At 36.5% G+C, this 15978-nt stretch overlaps 1 long non-coding RNA gene across 2 annotated transcripts; it reads left to right on the forward strand.

Annotated features, from left to right (window-relative positions):
• Positions 1-923: 923 nt before the first annotated feature.
• On the forward strand, positions 924-4289 carry LOC146517588 (uncharacterized). Of its 2 annotated transcripts, none has more exons than XR_014874517.1 (3): positions 924-1255; positions 2383-2494; positions 3242-4289. It is a non-coding gene; the product is annotated as an uncharacterized LOC146517588 (long non-coding RNA). The 2 variants fall into 2 exon arrangements; XR_014874518.1 differs by having other exon boundaries at positions 926-1255; positions 2383-2487; positions 3242-4288.
• The last annotated feature ends 11689 nt before the right edge of the window (positions 4290-15978 follow it).

Genomic DNA, 15978 nt, shown 5'->3' on the forward strand with positions numbered 1-15978 from the left:
GATCTCCACAACAGATAAGGCGCCCATAAATAATGCATCTTACAACCAATCAACTAAGTCTAAATTTGACTAATGTGAGATAATGGCAGGAGGTGAAGAGAGTAACACATATTAGTGTGCATCCTAAAGTGTAGCTTGAATTGTGTGCATTAGCTAACTTCGTGTAGCATTCAAAATCTTTTTGAGCTCAAGCACTTGTTTTAAAAGTATATTGATTTAAATGTAACTTTATATGTATACTGACATCTGATAAATGATCTAGGCATTTATAATTGGTATTGAAATGCTTGTTGTTTTCTGGACAAGAAGCAAAATAACAAATATTTGTTAACACCAGACGTAAAGTTTTTGCCTGTCACATTTACATATTTACTGCTTGATGTGAATAAAGGTGAATAGATGTCCACACATGTTAAAACTATTTTGAGAAAAGTTCCCTTGATGCTGGGTTGTGAAAGCCTACCAACAAACAGAAATTTTATTGTTTATGAGTAGCCTGAGCTGAGTCCACTTCACTTTTAAAAAGTGATGTGGAAAACATGAAAAAAAGAAGAGAGCTTTGTATTCTCACATCTAAAACCACTTTATAGAATCACCAGTTTTCTAACAAGCATGTCTTTGGAATATGAAAGGATTCTAGAATATTCCAAGAAAAACCAGAAACGTTTGTCGGAGTTGGTGTGACAAACCAGCACGTTCTCACTCCCAACTTGTCAAATGTGTGACGCATGGTCAGGCTCCCTCTGCTTCACTTATCGACGCGCAGGGTACCCCCCTCGCATCGAGAATTGACATGCAGGGTCCTCTTATTGAATACTATAGAGCTCCCTAAACGTTGCTTATTGACAACAAGAGATTTCCACGGAAGAGCCTGTTGTCCATATATTTATACATTTCCAAAATCACATTGTAGAGACGTATACTGAACACACTATATTATATAATGTAAACAACTACCTGAGAAACAGCAGATACAGCAGATAAATTAATTATAGGCTATTACTTTTGTATCATTTATTGCATTTATGGAGGGAGTGATGTATGCTGGGTAATGGCACAGCTAGCGACTGGGTGACTTTATTCACCCGCTTCGGATGTTATCAGTCCATACAATGGGCGTTATTAGCACAAAGCAGTCCCATAGATATGGGCCATCTCCTGCTAGATTGTCCAGATGGAGGATCACTAACAGGAGCGTGGGAAGACTCCAGAATCCACTCTGGCTGGAATCCGGTGGATACAGCAGTGTTTACAGGTAAGACCATTTAAACGGACAGCATTTATAGAATGACTATTAAAAGTCAGTGAGTGTCAATAATGTTAATGTGGTTATGTTAGTAATACACCGAGTGCTAATATAACAGCTTTAAGATGCATTTGTAGATATTATTACGTGTTTTACCGTCTTTATGGTGCTAGCTTAAAGTTACGCGTAAACGTTAGCTTATATTGGAGTAAAGCTGTTACTGTTTAAACGATGTTAGCACAGAAATATTAGGTTCTGTCATGACTGATGAAGTTACTAGTTAATAAAGTTTCCAGTAAAGTGATTAATCGCAGCCACAGATTGACAGTAAATATTTCGATTAGCTTCAGTGCATCTGTAATAAATACGTGCAAGTTTCAGTGCTTCGTTTAAACTGTATGATACTTATACTGACCCAGGGTCAGTGTAAAATACAATCCTAGCTGTGTCAACAAAGACTGGCTCCTTTAATCCTGCATGACAAACCTCAGGATGCAGGTTATTATTACTCTTTCCTGCTGGCACACCTGTCACACCTGAGAGTCAGCTAGAAACTTACAGTGATGTGGACATCATGCAAAGACTTCCAGACTCTGTAAAACTGCAAATGATCAGTGACTCAGGTTAACACTAAACTTTAAACAGTACCTCTGTGTCTCTGTGTGTGTGCTGAACATTTAGGACTGAGTCAGGCTGCATTGACTGTGGGACTTTTCTGTGTTAAAAGCAGGTTGAAGACGGCTCAGAAACATTTGAAGATTAAAATTTAGCATTATGGCTGCTGGTGGTTTGTAAAGCCTCTACTCAGCTGTATTTTTGTTACTAATTTATGTTTGTTGCTGTTTAACACAGATTTCAGAAGAGCAAAGATGAGCACTGTTGCTTAATCCTTAATAGTTTAACTGGATTTGAAATCAAAAAATTCCAGATTCTTCTTCCACAGAAGTTTCATTTGTCAGTGTGGGACTGCTGAGATACCTGAAGAACTTGTTTCATTCTCCACGATGTTGATTTACAGAAATGTTTCACAGGAACTGATTCCTCCCAAAGGGTGAACTAGTGTGTTTCCATAGATTATCTCTGTATGAATTTACTTCTTAAATGAAGGCAAGTGTTTGTCTTTTTTTGTTCCTCAGGTACAGTACGTGATATTAAGGGCAGGCGGTCAACACTGGGGGAAGACAAGAAGCAGACGTACTTCCAAGAGGGAGCTGCAGTGAGGACACAGCCAGGTCACTGAGGTCAGAGGTCAGAATCTGAAACAGCTCAGGTTTATATTCTAGGGGTTATAAAAAAATCGAAATGTATGTATAAAGAAACCTTTAAATAATATTTCAAATAATAGTCATAATTATGATTCTTATTAGAAATATCAAACATTTAAGTGGATTTTCTGTTACATGTATTGTGTTGTGATAAACTGGCAGCCTGTCTTTGTCCTGTATCAGCTGGGATAGGCTTCATCCTCCCGCGACCTTGAATTGGATACATAAATTGTATTGAATTGTATTCCAATTATGTAATCTGATCATTTACAAACTCAAGGTATCTAATCAAAATGTAAGTAATAATTATAAAATGGGAAAGCAGAAATAAGTGTGACATAAATGTAAATGTGTGAGCTGACATAGACGACAGCTACATGTAGTCTGAAAAACCTTTGTTGTCAAGTTTGCAGGTCCATCAGCACGAGACATTCTTACATAGAAGAGTCTGTTAAAGTCTGTAACTCAGTGAAGCATTATTGGTCCAGTCTGTTTGGATAAATATAGTAAATTGATGTATGTCCATTTATTGACACATTTTCTTAAGTGCTTATCCAGTTCAGGATCACAGTGGAGCTGCAGCTGGATATGTTCAGTAAAGAAACCTTACAAAAGTTAACAATAAACCTGCATTTATGTACGTTGTTGTCCACAGGATGAGAAAATCAAACTGGAAGACTGTGGAACATGTTAATAAATGTTTGTGTGTTTATGCCTGTGTCTTTCACAGGAGGCGCTGGAAGGTTTCCCTAATAGTTCCTGGTGAATCAAAGCAGAACCATAAAGGTTGCTGGACTGCATGATAGCCTTACTCCTGAGCAGTCATCCTGTTAAAGGAGGAACCAGTTAGAAGCTGTTTTCAAAGTAGCTGAGCAGATTTCATCTCAAGTAAGCGATTAACTGTTTGTTCATCTGTTCTGCCACTTAAAGAGCATTTAAGGACGTCGTTTGATTGTCCAGTTGAATTAATTCTACTGGCTCTCATGGTCATTTGTTATTATGGACCTTACACAGAACCAGCTTTACCTCCAATCAGCTTTGCACACTGTTAGACCTCTGAGTTACAGCCACATATAAAACAATGGTGTCTACAGACAAAAGCATGGATGTCCCCTGGGTTCCTCGATGTTATTTCAGAAACATACACACACAGACACACACACACACAGCAAACACAGTTTACCGGTGACATCACTTCATTTCCTCCATCAACAACCTCTCCAGGATCATCAAAGGCTTTTGTTGTCTCCGCCTCCCCTGCTCTCTCTTCTGGGAGACGGTTGGGGAATTTCCCAGCTCTCCTCTTTGCTGCTGGCTGGGGTTAATAGGTGTTCAACCCTCCTATTATCCAGCGGCGCTTGTGAATTACCAACTGAGTGATGTTTACTACTGATATCATATATATGTTAATGTGTACGCTTAATTGGAGGGGAGGGCCTGTGAGAGGGAGGGCGTGGGGTTGCGATCAAGTGTAAAATTGATTTGTGAGGCTCATATTTGATCGAGGGCGAGGTCTGGAGCTGCAGGCAGGGGTCCAGTGCCACAATTCTGTCCTTTTATTGAAAAAATATACTCTGTCACTCTGTTCTCCAGTATTGGTGTGGAATTGATTGGTTTCCACTTTATAATAGCAGATTTGTTTTTCAAGTAGGTTGGAAGGATTATTTACTTTCACTTTGCTTAATTAAGCAGACTTCCATAAGTTAGAGCGGGAATTCCCGGGACAAATTCTTTGAATTACAGCAAAGCACCAACGATAGTTATTGGAGAACTGATAGACATCAGTTTATTAAAATAAACTAAAATAAAATAAATAAAACTTTAAAATAAAGACAGATTTTTCACACATACACATCCTTCATTTTGTGGAGATTAACTTGTGTTATAGGATAAAAATAAAAACACTAAATTACAGAACTCACGTCATAATATGCTTCACTAATGCATCGTAAACTAACAGTATAAAGTTGCTTTTTGTTGAAAAGATGTATTTAATAAGTTTGTGTGATGAAAAAACAGATTATGAATTATGCATCCCATTGTTTATTGTGTTGTAGTCGAGTAAAGGCAATACTGTTTGTTGTTTGATCTTCTTGGAACATTATTTAAAAAAAAAAAAAAAAAGCTAATTTTGTAACTGGATTTCATGTAATTTATTTTAATTGAATTTATTGAATTTATTTAAATTTATTTATTTAAAAGCAATCTATCATATTTAGTCTAGTTTTACTTAAAAAATATTCATAAAGTTAAATACTAAATACAGCAGTTTTAACTGTGATAAAACATAAAGCCACATAATGTGGTGTAGTAAAAAGGCATCAATAACTGATATATTCAAGTGTTTTGTATGCATTTTAAATTTTAAATTTGTCTGAGCATGCGTGAATTATGACACTAGCAGTCTGCTTAATAAAGTAAAGTGAATAACTAAAATGAATTTCCTTTTTGTGAAATATTCTATCATAGTTCTGTAAGGTTAGTTCATTTTTGCTATTACCATAATTTAACCTGATATGTCAACACTGAATTTAGCACAACTTGAATTTTGAGATCATGATGTGTATAGGTGGTTAAAGAGATTTATGCTGTCTTACAAACAAGTTTCAAAAGCAGCACTACACTTTTCCCATGCATCCTACGACAAATCCTTTGCTGTGCCAAAAACCCTGTTAGTTTGCAACATTTTAATTTTTCAGAAGCAGACTGCTAGCGTCATAATTCAAGCATGCTCAGACAAATATGTTTCCATTTGATAATTCAAATTTCACTTCTGCTGCCAGCCACAGCTCGCTCATTGTAGCTTAAGCTGAAGGTTTTAAACCGTTGTACGTGAGCCGCATGGCTAAACGTCAGCTGGCTTTGAAACAAACAGCCTGCAAATGCTTTAAGTATATTATCAGCCAAGTTCTTTTTAGGGATGTATTGCTAAAGCAGCTTACCATTTAATTAATGTAACTTCAGCGAGATTACACCCGGCCCAGTCTTGTAAGCAGAGGCAGAGTCTTATTGACCTCCTATGCAAGAGCTTAAACACACAAGAATGGAGTTTTTACTCAACTTTGATGGGATAACTAGTATAATCTTTCACAGCAATGGGAGGAATAAAGTGTTTTAAACATAATACTCTTCCCAATGCTGAGTGGGCCCATGTGACACTCAAGAGTCACACTGTGACACAGAAATGTTGTTATTTTGTCAACTTGACTTTTGAGTCTTCTTTATTTTTCTTTACTGCCGACAGAAACAAGCGTGTTGACCGTGAAAGCATCCAGATAATCTTGTTTTCAGAACTGATTTATTAATGAATAAATTGTAAAAACACCATATAGATATTGTTAGTAATATATAGTTAAGTAACAAGCATTTTATTATTATTATTATTATTATTATTAAGCATTTATGTATTACATGGACTATTAAGGTAGTAAATGCTCAGTAACACATCTGTACCCTCCTGTTTGAAACACATTAGTAAAAACAACACTAGACATTCAAAATCCATTTTCGGTTTCTTACATTTTAGATGTTGTTTAGATTTTGTTGTTCTATTTAGTGTTTATATTCTTTTGATTTTAGGTAAATAGATAATTAAATTTATACTAGAAAATATATGCTTTGTTTAATGCTCACACACTTTTTTTTCTTTTTTTTAGTGTTCAGTGTCACCCTTTCAAACATTCTTTAAAAGTGGGATAAAGGGGACGGGAGGGATTGGGGGAGATTAGGCTACAGGATCCTCCAGGCATTGTCTGAGAATCTGCAGATAAAAAAGAAAGAAAGAAAGAAATGCATTGGTTTAGTTTTGATTTGGGGATGGGGGCAGGGACAGAGTGGGGGTGAGATGAGAAGGGGGAGGATGGGGATAGTACATTTGGAGGCAGGTGGTTGGCCGCCTGGTATCTGGGGATTCGGAATAAAAGGAGGTTGGATATCTGGAATTGATATGCTGCTGTTTCCTGTTTAATGGCAGAAAGAGTATTTTCTTGCTTCAATATGGTTACTCATTGAGCTTCATTATTTTTGAATAATTAGTGGCAATACTAGTTTTACTTTTTTAAAGGGCTCATTAGGGCTCAGGGCTGTCATTATTTGTTTTATTCAACTTTTTTATTCTTTTTTTTTAAGCAGAGGGAAATTTGCTTTATTTCAAAGACTTAGATAAGTCTCAATCTACTCTAGTTCTCTCAACAGGAAACAAGATCCCCCTATTGTCATGGTATTACATTATAGAGTTATAATGATATGTATTCAGTGTTATTGCAAGACGACGTTTAAGGAGCAGGAAGTGTGACTGGATGTTGTCAGAAGCACAAAAAAAATGACCAGCTTCTTTTTTTAGTTTCGAATGAAAACTGAGAAAATGAGTTTGGATGTGAGAAGCATCCCAGAAGAAGTTAAAGACTATTTTCCAGTGAGTAACTATTTGTCAATGTGTGAGGGAGTTTTGAGAGACAGTATATGGAGTGCAAACATCAAACTCTGGACATCATTGTTTGTCAAAATGTGCTAAAGTAGGATGGTGGTGGCTTAAGCTGACTTCAAACACAAAGTTGAGACATTTGACTTTCCCAGTAAAACAAGAGGGAGCAATTACAGCCAACAACCACAAAAGAAAAGACATCTGAATACAAAGATAAATACCACATACTCATCTTATTTGGAAATCTTGCAGTTACACACAGATCAAGTTATTCATATACTGAAATTTGCAAGATTTAGAATCCCAGAGCAGTTACCTAACAGTCAATAGTATAACAGTGACAGGAGGAAAGACTTTTGTAGAGTCTGTGACACCAAGCATGTCAAATCAAATCCACATAACCACCAAGAAAAAGGCATAGCATTAATATGCTAGAGTGCAACACATACTGGCATGAGCCCAGCCAAACTGCTCATGAGATTAAAAACCCACACCACTCTCCACTCATTAAAAATAAACTGATTCCAAAATGTTCAGATAAAGCTCTAATCAGAGGCAGAAATGCTGAAGCAAAGCAACAACAAGGCCTTTAGTTTAACAGAAGACATGGAGTGTAAGACCTTCCTCCACGTCAGTCAGGAATCCAGTCATGGTGGAGCTAATTGAGGATACGAAATGGAAATGACTGGTGTGCTTGTATCAGTTGTACTCTCCAAGAGAGGGAGAGATGAGAAGGAACAGACAATATTTGCAGCTGTGGATATCATCAGAAGAAGCCACTGAAACCATGGCAATGAGGTCAGAGCCGGTAAGAACAGAGACACGTCAACAGAACAGACAGTAGCAGTGATGGGTGTAAAACTGGAAAGTCACACTAAAAATCCTTTTGGAAAAATCCTGTAAACCTGCTGTGAGACTATGTTGGTTCAGAGAAATCAGAAAACTTAGGAATCTTTAAGTGGAAAGACATGAGATCTTTATGTCAATGCTTTTATGTTATGAGAAACTTTATTAGTTAAAGTTAAGTTACTAATTTTAAGAGAGAAATATTCAAGTATGTATTTGGTGCTTTAAGTGTTAAGATTTAAGGTTACAGCATTATTATTATTATTATTATTATTATTATTATTGTTGTTGTTGTTGTTGTTGTTGTTATTTAATTAATGTTGCTATTTGCAGATTTATATAACCAACCTTAAGACTCAGATCAGTTTATGGAGAACATGTCAAGGTATCAGATAGAGTGATCAGAATATTTGATATTTAATTACTGGTGTAATTGCAAGATGATTCCAAGGACCATTCAAACTTACATACACGCCAAAGGACACATGTATGTCAAATAGTTGTGTATGGAGCTAACAAAACGAGTACAAATAAACTTTTCTTTATTCTACACCTGTCAGCATCTCTGAGTTCATTGATTAGCATTTAACACCAGAGCTGTTAAATGTCTGTGAAGGTACATGTGCTTATGTAATGCACAACTAATTAATGACTCACGGTGACCCAAAGCAATATATATGAATTTCATGCTCACAAAAAATTATCACAGGTTTATTTGATTATTATCATTTTTCCATTGACTTCAATTATTAATGACCGATAATTCATCAATTTAATCCATTAAATTGATTACATAATCCATCCACGGGTCAACAACATTGCAACACTGAAACACTTAGTCAGAGAGAAACATAGGTTTGGCAATCAGAAAAGGAACCAACATGGCATACTGTACCATGACTTTGACGGATGGATGGATGGATGGATGGATGGATGGATGATGGATGGATGGATGGATGATGGATGGACGATTGATGGATGGACGGATGGATGGATGGATGGATGGATGGATGGATGATGGATGGATGGACGATTGATGGATGGACGGATGGACGGATGGATTGATGGATGGATGGATGGCATTCTGTAGAACAGTAGACAGAGTGAAACTGGCATAGGATCATTTTAATTCACTTTCATCTAATAAAGGGATAATAAAAAGTGATAAATTACAAATGTTCGCTTGTTGAATGTCGATGTTCTCTTGCATCAAATGACCTTCACTGATATGTTTGAAATCTGATGGAAAAAGCCTAGAGTTCAGAAGACGTATATTTGTCAGGCCATTTATACTTGTACTATTGAAACTTGTAACACTGATCAGACAGTTATGCAGTTAAGTGATGATTAATCAGCTCCTGTGTGGACGTCACTGAGTGAGTTCTTTCTTTCTCACCAAAATGCATTTTAAAACGTCCTGCAGAAGGTTTTAAAGATGCATAAAAGTCTACTACGCTACTTTACAAATCTTAAAGCGACTTTAGCACCCATCCCATTTTCAAAACACAATGTGGGTTTAATGTGCAAAGATTGTGGATAAGAGAAGTCCACTTGTCAAATATTTGTGCAAAGCAGGTAGATAAGTTTAAAACATAACAACAGTGCTGATGGATCAGCAGGTGGCTATCAACTGCTTGCCGACAGCCGGTCATCCTTTCCATATCAGTTAATCTGCAAAGACTGAATCTCTCCCAGTAATCTGCCTCCATTCACATGCTAAAAGTACCCATCACTGCCATTTGTCAACAGTGTTTCAGGAATTGTGATTTTCACAAATGAATGATTTTGGTTTCCAATCGATCCAGTCCTTGAGCTAAATCAGATATTATTTTTTGTTTGGTATGACATGCTGAACATGAATATATAGATACTACCAACTGACTGTCTTTCAGATTCAGAAAGGTCAACACAAGTCACTACTAATTATGTATTTATCTATTTTGTTATAAAAGTTAATCAATTAAAAAAGAAGAAAAAACAATTTAAAAAAAACAAGAAGGTAAAAATGATGTTCTTGCATCGCTATTATTTGAAGCCGTTGAAGTTCATTTATTTTTTCCTCCAACTTGTTCATTTTATCCGTTTTCCTTTATTAGTAATATCATGATTTTACAGATGAGGTGAAATCTTCCTTCCCTGGTGGAATCTGACGCCTCAGACGGCTCCTTGTGCTAATGGAGTTAGATCAGCCATTAGCAAAGCAGATTGATTCATTACACTAATGTGAGTCTAACCCCGTTGGCCCTGTTGAAATGCGTGCAATATGACACTTCTCAAATTTGTTCTAACACATGCCCTGGGGAGCCAAACAGAGCTGCGCTAATGGGGGAGGTGGAGTCAATTATGCAGGGAAGAGCTGACTGTCAACATATATTAGCGCTGTGTGCTATCAGCTGGCTCGGCCCACTCAAACACAGCAACGTCTCTTCTTCTCTTAAAACTGCTGTTCTTAGTCTGCAGAAAAGCAGTTTTACAGTTTCACAGTTGATAAGAAGAACTTTAAAAAGTAAAACGTACCTCAAACCCACCTGTTACTATCTTTAAAATTGATGATGATTGATGACGAGTCCGTCTGTAAGAACTGTTAGATTCAAGGCCTTTAGCTTGTATTTATTGCATACCTTTATGAAGGTCTGCATCTGCTTACATCATTTAAATAAGTCATATTTAAAAGTATATATGGCCGCATATAGATTTTGGATATATCAGTTACAAAAACATATAGGCATAAGTGATTTATTTTTCATAAAAAGTATATAAATAGGAAGTTAACTTCAGAGTATTTTATTCTGTCTTTGCTTTTCCCTATGAGCTAGGAACTTTTTAAATGATTTGTGTTGTTTTGACTAACAAAAGTATATAAAACAAAATTCTTGTACACAAACCTACCCTTGCTGCAAAATCAATACAGTTAGCACTGATGAAGACTATCAAGTAGACTGCTAAGTAAAGTCACTGATGTCACTAAGTGTTAAAAGCATAATCAGTCAGATTCATAATCAACAGTGAAAACAGTAGCCAAAGCTGACCTGCTCCAAACATGGGTTGAGAAGAGAATATGCTAAGGCTGGGGGAGTGGAACAAACTCAATTTAATGGTATATAGTTCAATATAAAAGCCAAAAAATAAGTAAGACAGAAACAAAATATAATACAGATGCAGATCTATTCAATAGATGTGTTGCTTTTGGCCAGGACCAAAATAAATATCCTATCTGCATAAGACCTTGGCAATAGTCCTGGTTCAAATGTAAAACTTTACATTTATATTGTCAGTGAATTTAAGAAAAGTCTAGTACTGAAAATAAACAAACTGGAACTAAACTCACACAAGACTCACTTTCCTGCTTCAACATACATTTCAGGCGTGTTTTTCTGGGTTCTTCAGTTGCAGCTTAGATAATCTACATAAACTGTTTGCTCTTTAATAGCATGTTTGATCATCTTTTTGTAACAATAAACTCTGTAATAAATTAAACTTTGTAATAAACTTTCATATCTTTAGTTAAAGATCATTTTGTAACATTAAACTACAAACGTTTAACTGTATGGTTTGGGGCATATTCCTCCATAGAATTATAGGTTGACTGACCTCATTCAAGATTCAAGCATTTATTGTCATGTGTACAGAAAAGCATTTCTCTGTACAATGAAATTCTTTCTCTGCTGTCCACACACAGATGCTGGTTAATATGTACAATAGAAGTAGAATAGATACTTACAATGAGTATATGTAAGTATTTGGTTAAAGCTTTATAGTCATTCCCCATCGAATGACTGGGAAACAGATAACATTAGTAAAATGGCTGCATATGCAACAGTCACTGATGTGATTCCATTATTGAGGTTGATACTAGTGTCTGAAAACAAACCTTGGGTTCAGCAAACTACAGATTGTTGTTTGTTTTGTTTTTGTTTTTTTATTTTATTTTGTAGGGCAGCGGTCCCCAACCCCTGGGCCTCGGACCCGTCCGTGAGTCGTTTGGTACCGGGCCCTGAGAGTTGAGGCTCAGGTGTGAAATGTATAGTTTTCAGGGTTTTTATTGGTTTTCAGCGTTATTTTGTTATCAATTTTATCATTTACTCTGTTTTCCTGGGTCTTATGAATAAATTTTCTTTTTTTCGGTACCGGTACTAGTTTTATTTTGTTGTATTTATCCGCAACACCTTAAAGGCCGGTCCATGAAAATATTGTCGGGCATAAACCGGTCCGTGGCACAAAAAAGTTTGGAGACCGCTGCTGTAGGGAAACGGTGTCTGCGGCAAGTGGAGATAAGGCCAGTTCTTGTGGATGTGAGGGTGGGTGGTCTCTATTTACCTGTAACTGAAGGGGATTTCAGCTCCCTGCAGGTCACTGCTTTACATTGTGTCCCCCTTTTGTGCTTCGTCAGCACTCACGGCAAGCACTGCAGAGTCAACGGACTCATACACAAGAGACCAAGGAACATATGGTCACCCTCAACAATGACAGCGATCAAAACATGGTGAAATGAGCTCAAAGTTTGCAATTGAGACTATAATATTTGGCTGTGGTGTATTCATAGTTGTAACTGACTATGGGACCGCACTGGTCGCATGTGTGTTAAATAATAACTAATAGTAGTATGTTTTTTATTATAATTTTATTCTGATGTTTTTCACAATAACTGTTTTCAGTAATAAAATATAGAACATTGGGTCTAATTTGGGTACTAAAGTAGATTTTCTGATAGGTAGTTACAGTATGCTTAATTGTAGAATAGTCACTATGCACTATTGACTGACTGTTCCCACCACTAACACATGACCCTACGCTGTGTTCACTGCATCATCCATGTTTGGCACTGATCACCACCTGCACTCATGTATATATCTATCTACTTAGCACTTTTAATTCTTATTTTTATTTTTAATGTCTATTTAAGCGTTATATGACAGTATGTTTGCACTAAGTACCGCAGCAATTTGTAAACCTGCTCAACATTTGGCAATAAAACCCTTTCTGATTCTGATTCTGATGCAAACACACTGGATATATTAATAATGTAGTATAATCCTAATGAAATTATATGAAAGCAATTTTTTTACATAGTAGTTTTTAATTTTGTTGTTTCTTATTGTACCATTTATTATATTTCTTGTGGAAGTAAAGTGTATTTTAAGACACTTGGACAATATGACTGCCAAATTAATGTAATGCAGTGTTTATTAGTTGTTGTCTTTTTAAATCTACTGATTTCTCATTCTTTGTGTGTTTGCTTACTGAGAGGATTTTTATATTAAAGTGGATTTGTTTTGTAAAAACACTATAAAACATCCTGACTCTAAAAGAATCCAGTCTTCATTTATAGTCAGTTTCTTTAATGACAGAGCATAAATGGGTAGACAAAAAAAATCTGGTGGCATATATGTTTAAACCCATCTATTTAAATCTTTTATGACAGAGCTTGCATCTTTGTTTACATTTATATCTATATATTTAACAACTTGTATGAAACAATCCAATCCATTATGTCTGCTTTAATTTTTGTAATGGTTACAATATTTTTTGGTCGTGAACTACATGAATTAATTTTGAATCATGAAAAGTGTAATTGTTTTTGTTATATTACTATTGCAGAGCAGTGTAGTATCAAAATCTAAACAAAATTATTTTGAAAAAAAATGGCACCTGTGACATTTCCTATGAAGTGCAGTTTGTTGAAATGATTTTCATAGTTTAAGAAAGTCAAATCCAAAATGTAAATTCAGCAATTTCCACACTGTGTTAAAGTTATTGTAGCAGTTATTAAAAATCGTGTGCAAATTTCAGGAGAATCTGAGAAAATCAAACCACTTCAGTTCGTCACCGCAGCTCCAAATTTATAAATTTTTGGCCAAGCAGTTCCTGCACTGTTTGTTCATTTGTGTGACTGGGGAGGTGTCCATATTGCAGTACATCTGCTGTTTTAATAGCATAGCAAGGTCTGGCTGCTATGCCACGCAGGTGCTGCTCCTTCCCCCCAGAAGGCCAAATTCTTCTATAGCCATGTGCTGCCTGAGCAAACTGTGCTTCTAAGCAGGCCTATCCCATCGCTGACTGCCCACTGCCCTAGCAACATGCATTGTTGCTCTATGCAAATCCAGTCACATTGGGACAGAGGGTTGGGGAGGGGTATCCTCAGCTCAGGAGCTGAGATAGAGAACGGAGGCCGGCCAATAAATGAAAGTTTGCCTTAAATCCTTTGGATAATAGAGGCAGAGGTTGGGACTGAGCTTCGAAGCCGAGATAAACAGAGGGATTACTCCTCGGTTTTGCATCGCTCACTCTCCTCTGGGTGGCCCTTAACCATCAGGAAAGCAAAGACGGGTGTGTGTGGGGGGAGAGGGGGGCAAGAGAAGAAAAAAATGTTTAGCTCATAGACATTCACACACCACATACGTGGAAAGAAGTGAGCCTAATTCCAACAAAGACTAAGAAATTAGCAATTAATTTATTCCAACCTCCCTGCCCTGGCTCCTTTTCTATTTTCAGCCCAATTGTTGGTTAGTTCGGCAACATCTGGTCCAGAACAGTCAGTGCGCCTGATGATGGATGCACCCTCCATTAAAGTAGAATGGCAGAGAAAATCTTCCCTTTTTCATTCATTTCTTGTCCATGGGAGATTAGTTTGGTTCGATGTGAAAAGTAATCATTAAAAATGTTGCTCTTTTTGCAGGCCATGCATATCCACCTCAGGCAGCACCTTTATTTGCAATTGTAATTTGAAGAATAATTAAAGAAGTTAAATGATTCTGTAAATGTAAAACAACTTGAGTCTTTGTGCTCAAGGGTGCATGAACCTGCGTCTTATGGCTGGTTGCTCTGATAAACTCAGTAATGAAAGAATGTCATTTGTGTCTAATGACAAATTTTGAAGTGTTTTGGATTTGCTCGCTCCCCTGTCTTCAACTCATGCGCCCTCTCATGACTGACTTTAATCTGGGCAGGCTCTGGGGAAGACGGACCGCAAAGAAGCCTTTTAAGCAAAAATCGAATGATTAATCAATTAGATAAAAGAAAAATACATGACAAAATAGATGACAATAAAGTGTGCGTAAAGCAACAGAATATCAATGATAATGGATCAGAGTGTAACAGCAGCAGCACTGTAAGCAAAGGCACACCGTGCAGCCATTAAAGACCAATGCATCAGTCATTTCTATCAACTGGTCAATTTAGGATTTTATCTGTGAAATATGTTTGTTTGTTTTTTAATTGTTCATTCATTTGCAGATTATCAACACATCTGTTTGGTTTGTTTTAAAATTTATGAAATTCATAGAGTATTAACATATTTGAATGCTTCACTTGAATAAAAGAGAGAAATTTGTTGACTCAGCACCAACAAATTAAATCTCTAGCCGCTACTTTATCCAGTAAAGTGGAGAGGTGGCTTAATATCAGTCACGTCAGTCTGCTTTTGAGCTGCATCACCAGCACTTAATATACGCCTCTCCATAACAAACACTCTCCTGCACACACACACACACATACAAACACACACACTGAGAACGAGAAGGCCAGATCTCGTGGAAATGAGCTGTTGACATTATTTAGTGTCATTGTCTATGATAACAGGACCAACTGCTGGGATTTAGCAGATAAACCCTTTGAGTGAAACCCACATCCATACAGTTTTCCATACGTTACTGTTGCCCCATTTAAACAGAAAGATTTTGGTAACATTTACATGATTTTTAGGAAATTACTGGAAAGGAAATATGTTGAAAATCTTCCTAACGAGAAAGTGAGGAATAAAAGAACTCGTGACATTATAATGGAGTCGACCTTGAATGAAATAGTCTCTGATGCTAAAAACAGATCTTTTGCGCTATTGCAGTCACACCTGGAGAAATTTCTTTAACAGTTTGAACAATAAAATATCAGTTTTAATTTGAAATACTGGCCATTAACACACACATACACAGCTGAGTCAACAAACATGATGTTGTGACTACATTTGCAACATTTTTTGGCCATAGGGCCAAATTACAAACAAAATAATAATAATGACACTCTCTGCTTGAGTAAAATCGCTATGCTGGATCAGAGAAAAATGATTACTGCAAGTTAGCTGCTCTTAATTTGACTTTATTTTATAATGCAAAGCCAGAAAACAGTTCATAAACCTATAATGGACTAAAGATTTTTTTTTAATCTCTGCTTTTAGCTAATTAGGTTACCAAAATCCCAGAGCT

The sequence above is a fragment of the Neolamprologus multifasciatus genome, chromosome 6 (genome assembly GCF_963576455.1).
Source record: "Neolamprologus multifasciatus chromosome 6, fNeoMul1.2, whole genome shotgun sequence".
In the NCBI taxonomy this organism is placed as follows: Eukaryota; Metazoa; Chordata; class Actinopteri; order Cichliformes; family Cichlidae; genus Neolamprologus; species Neolamprologus multifasciatus.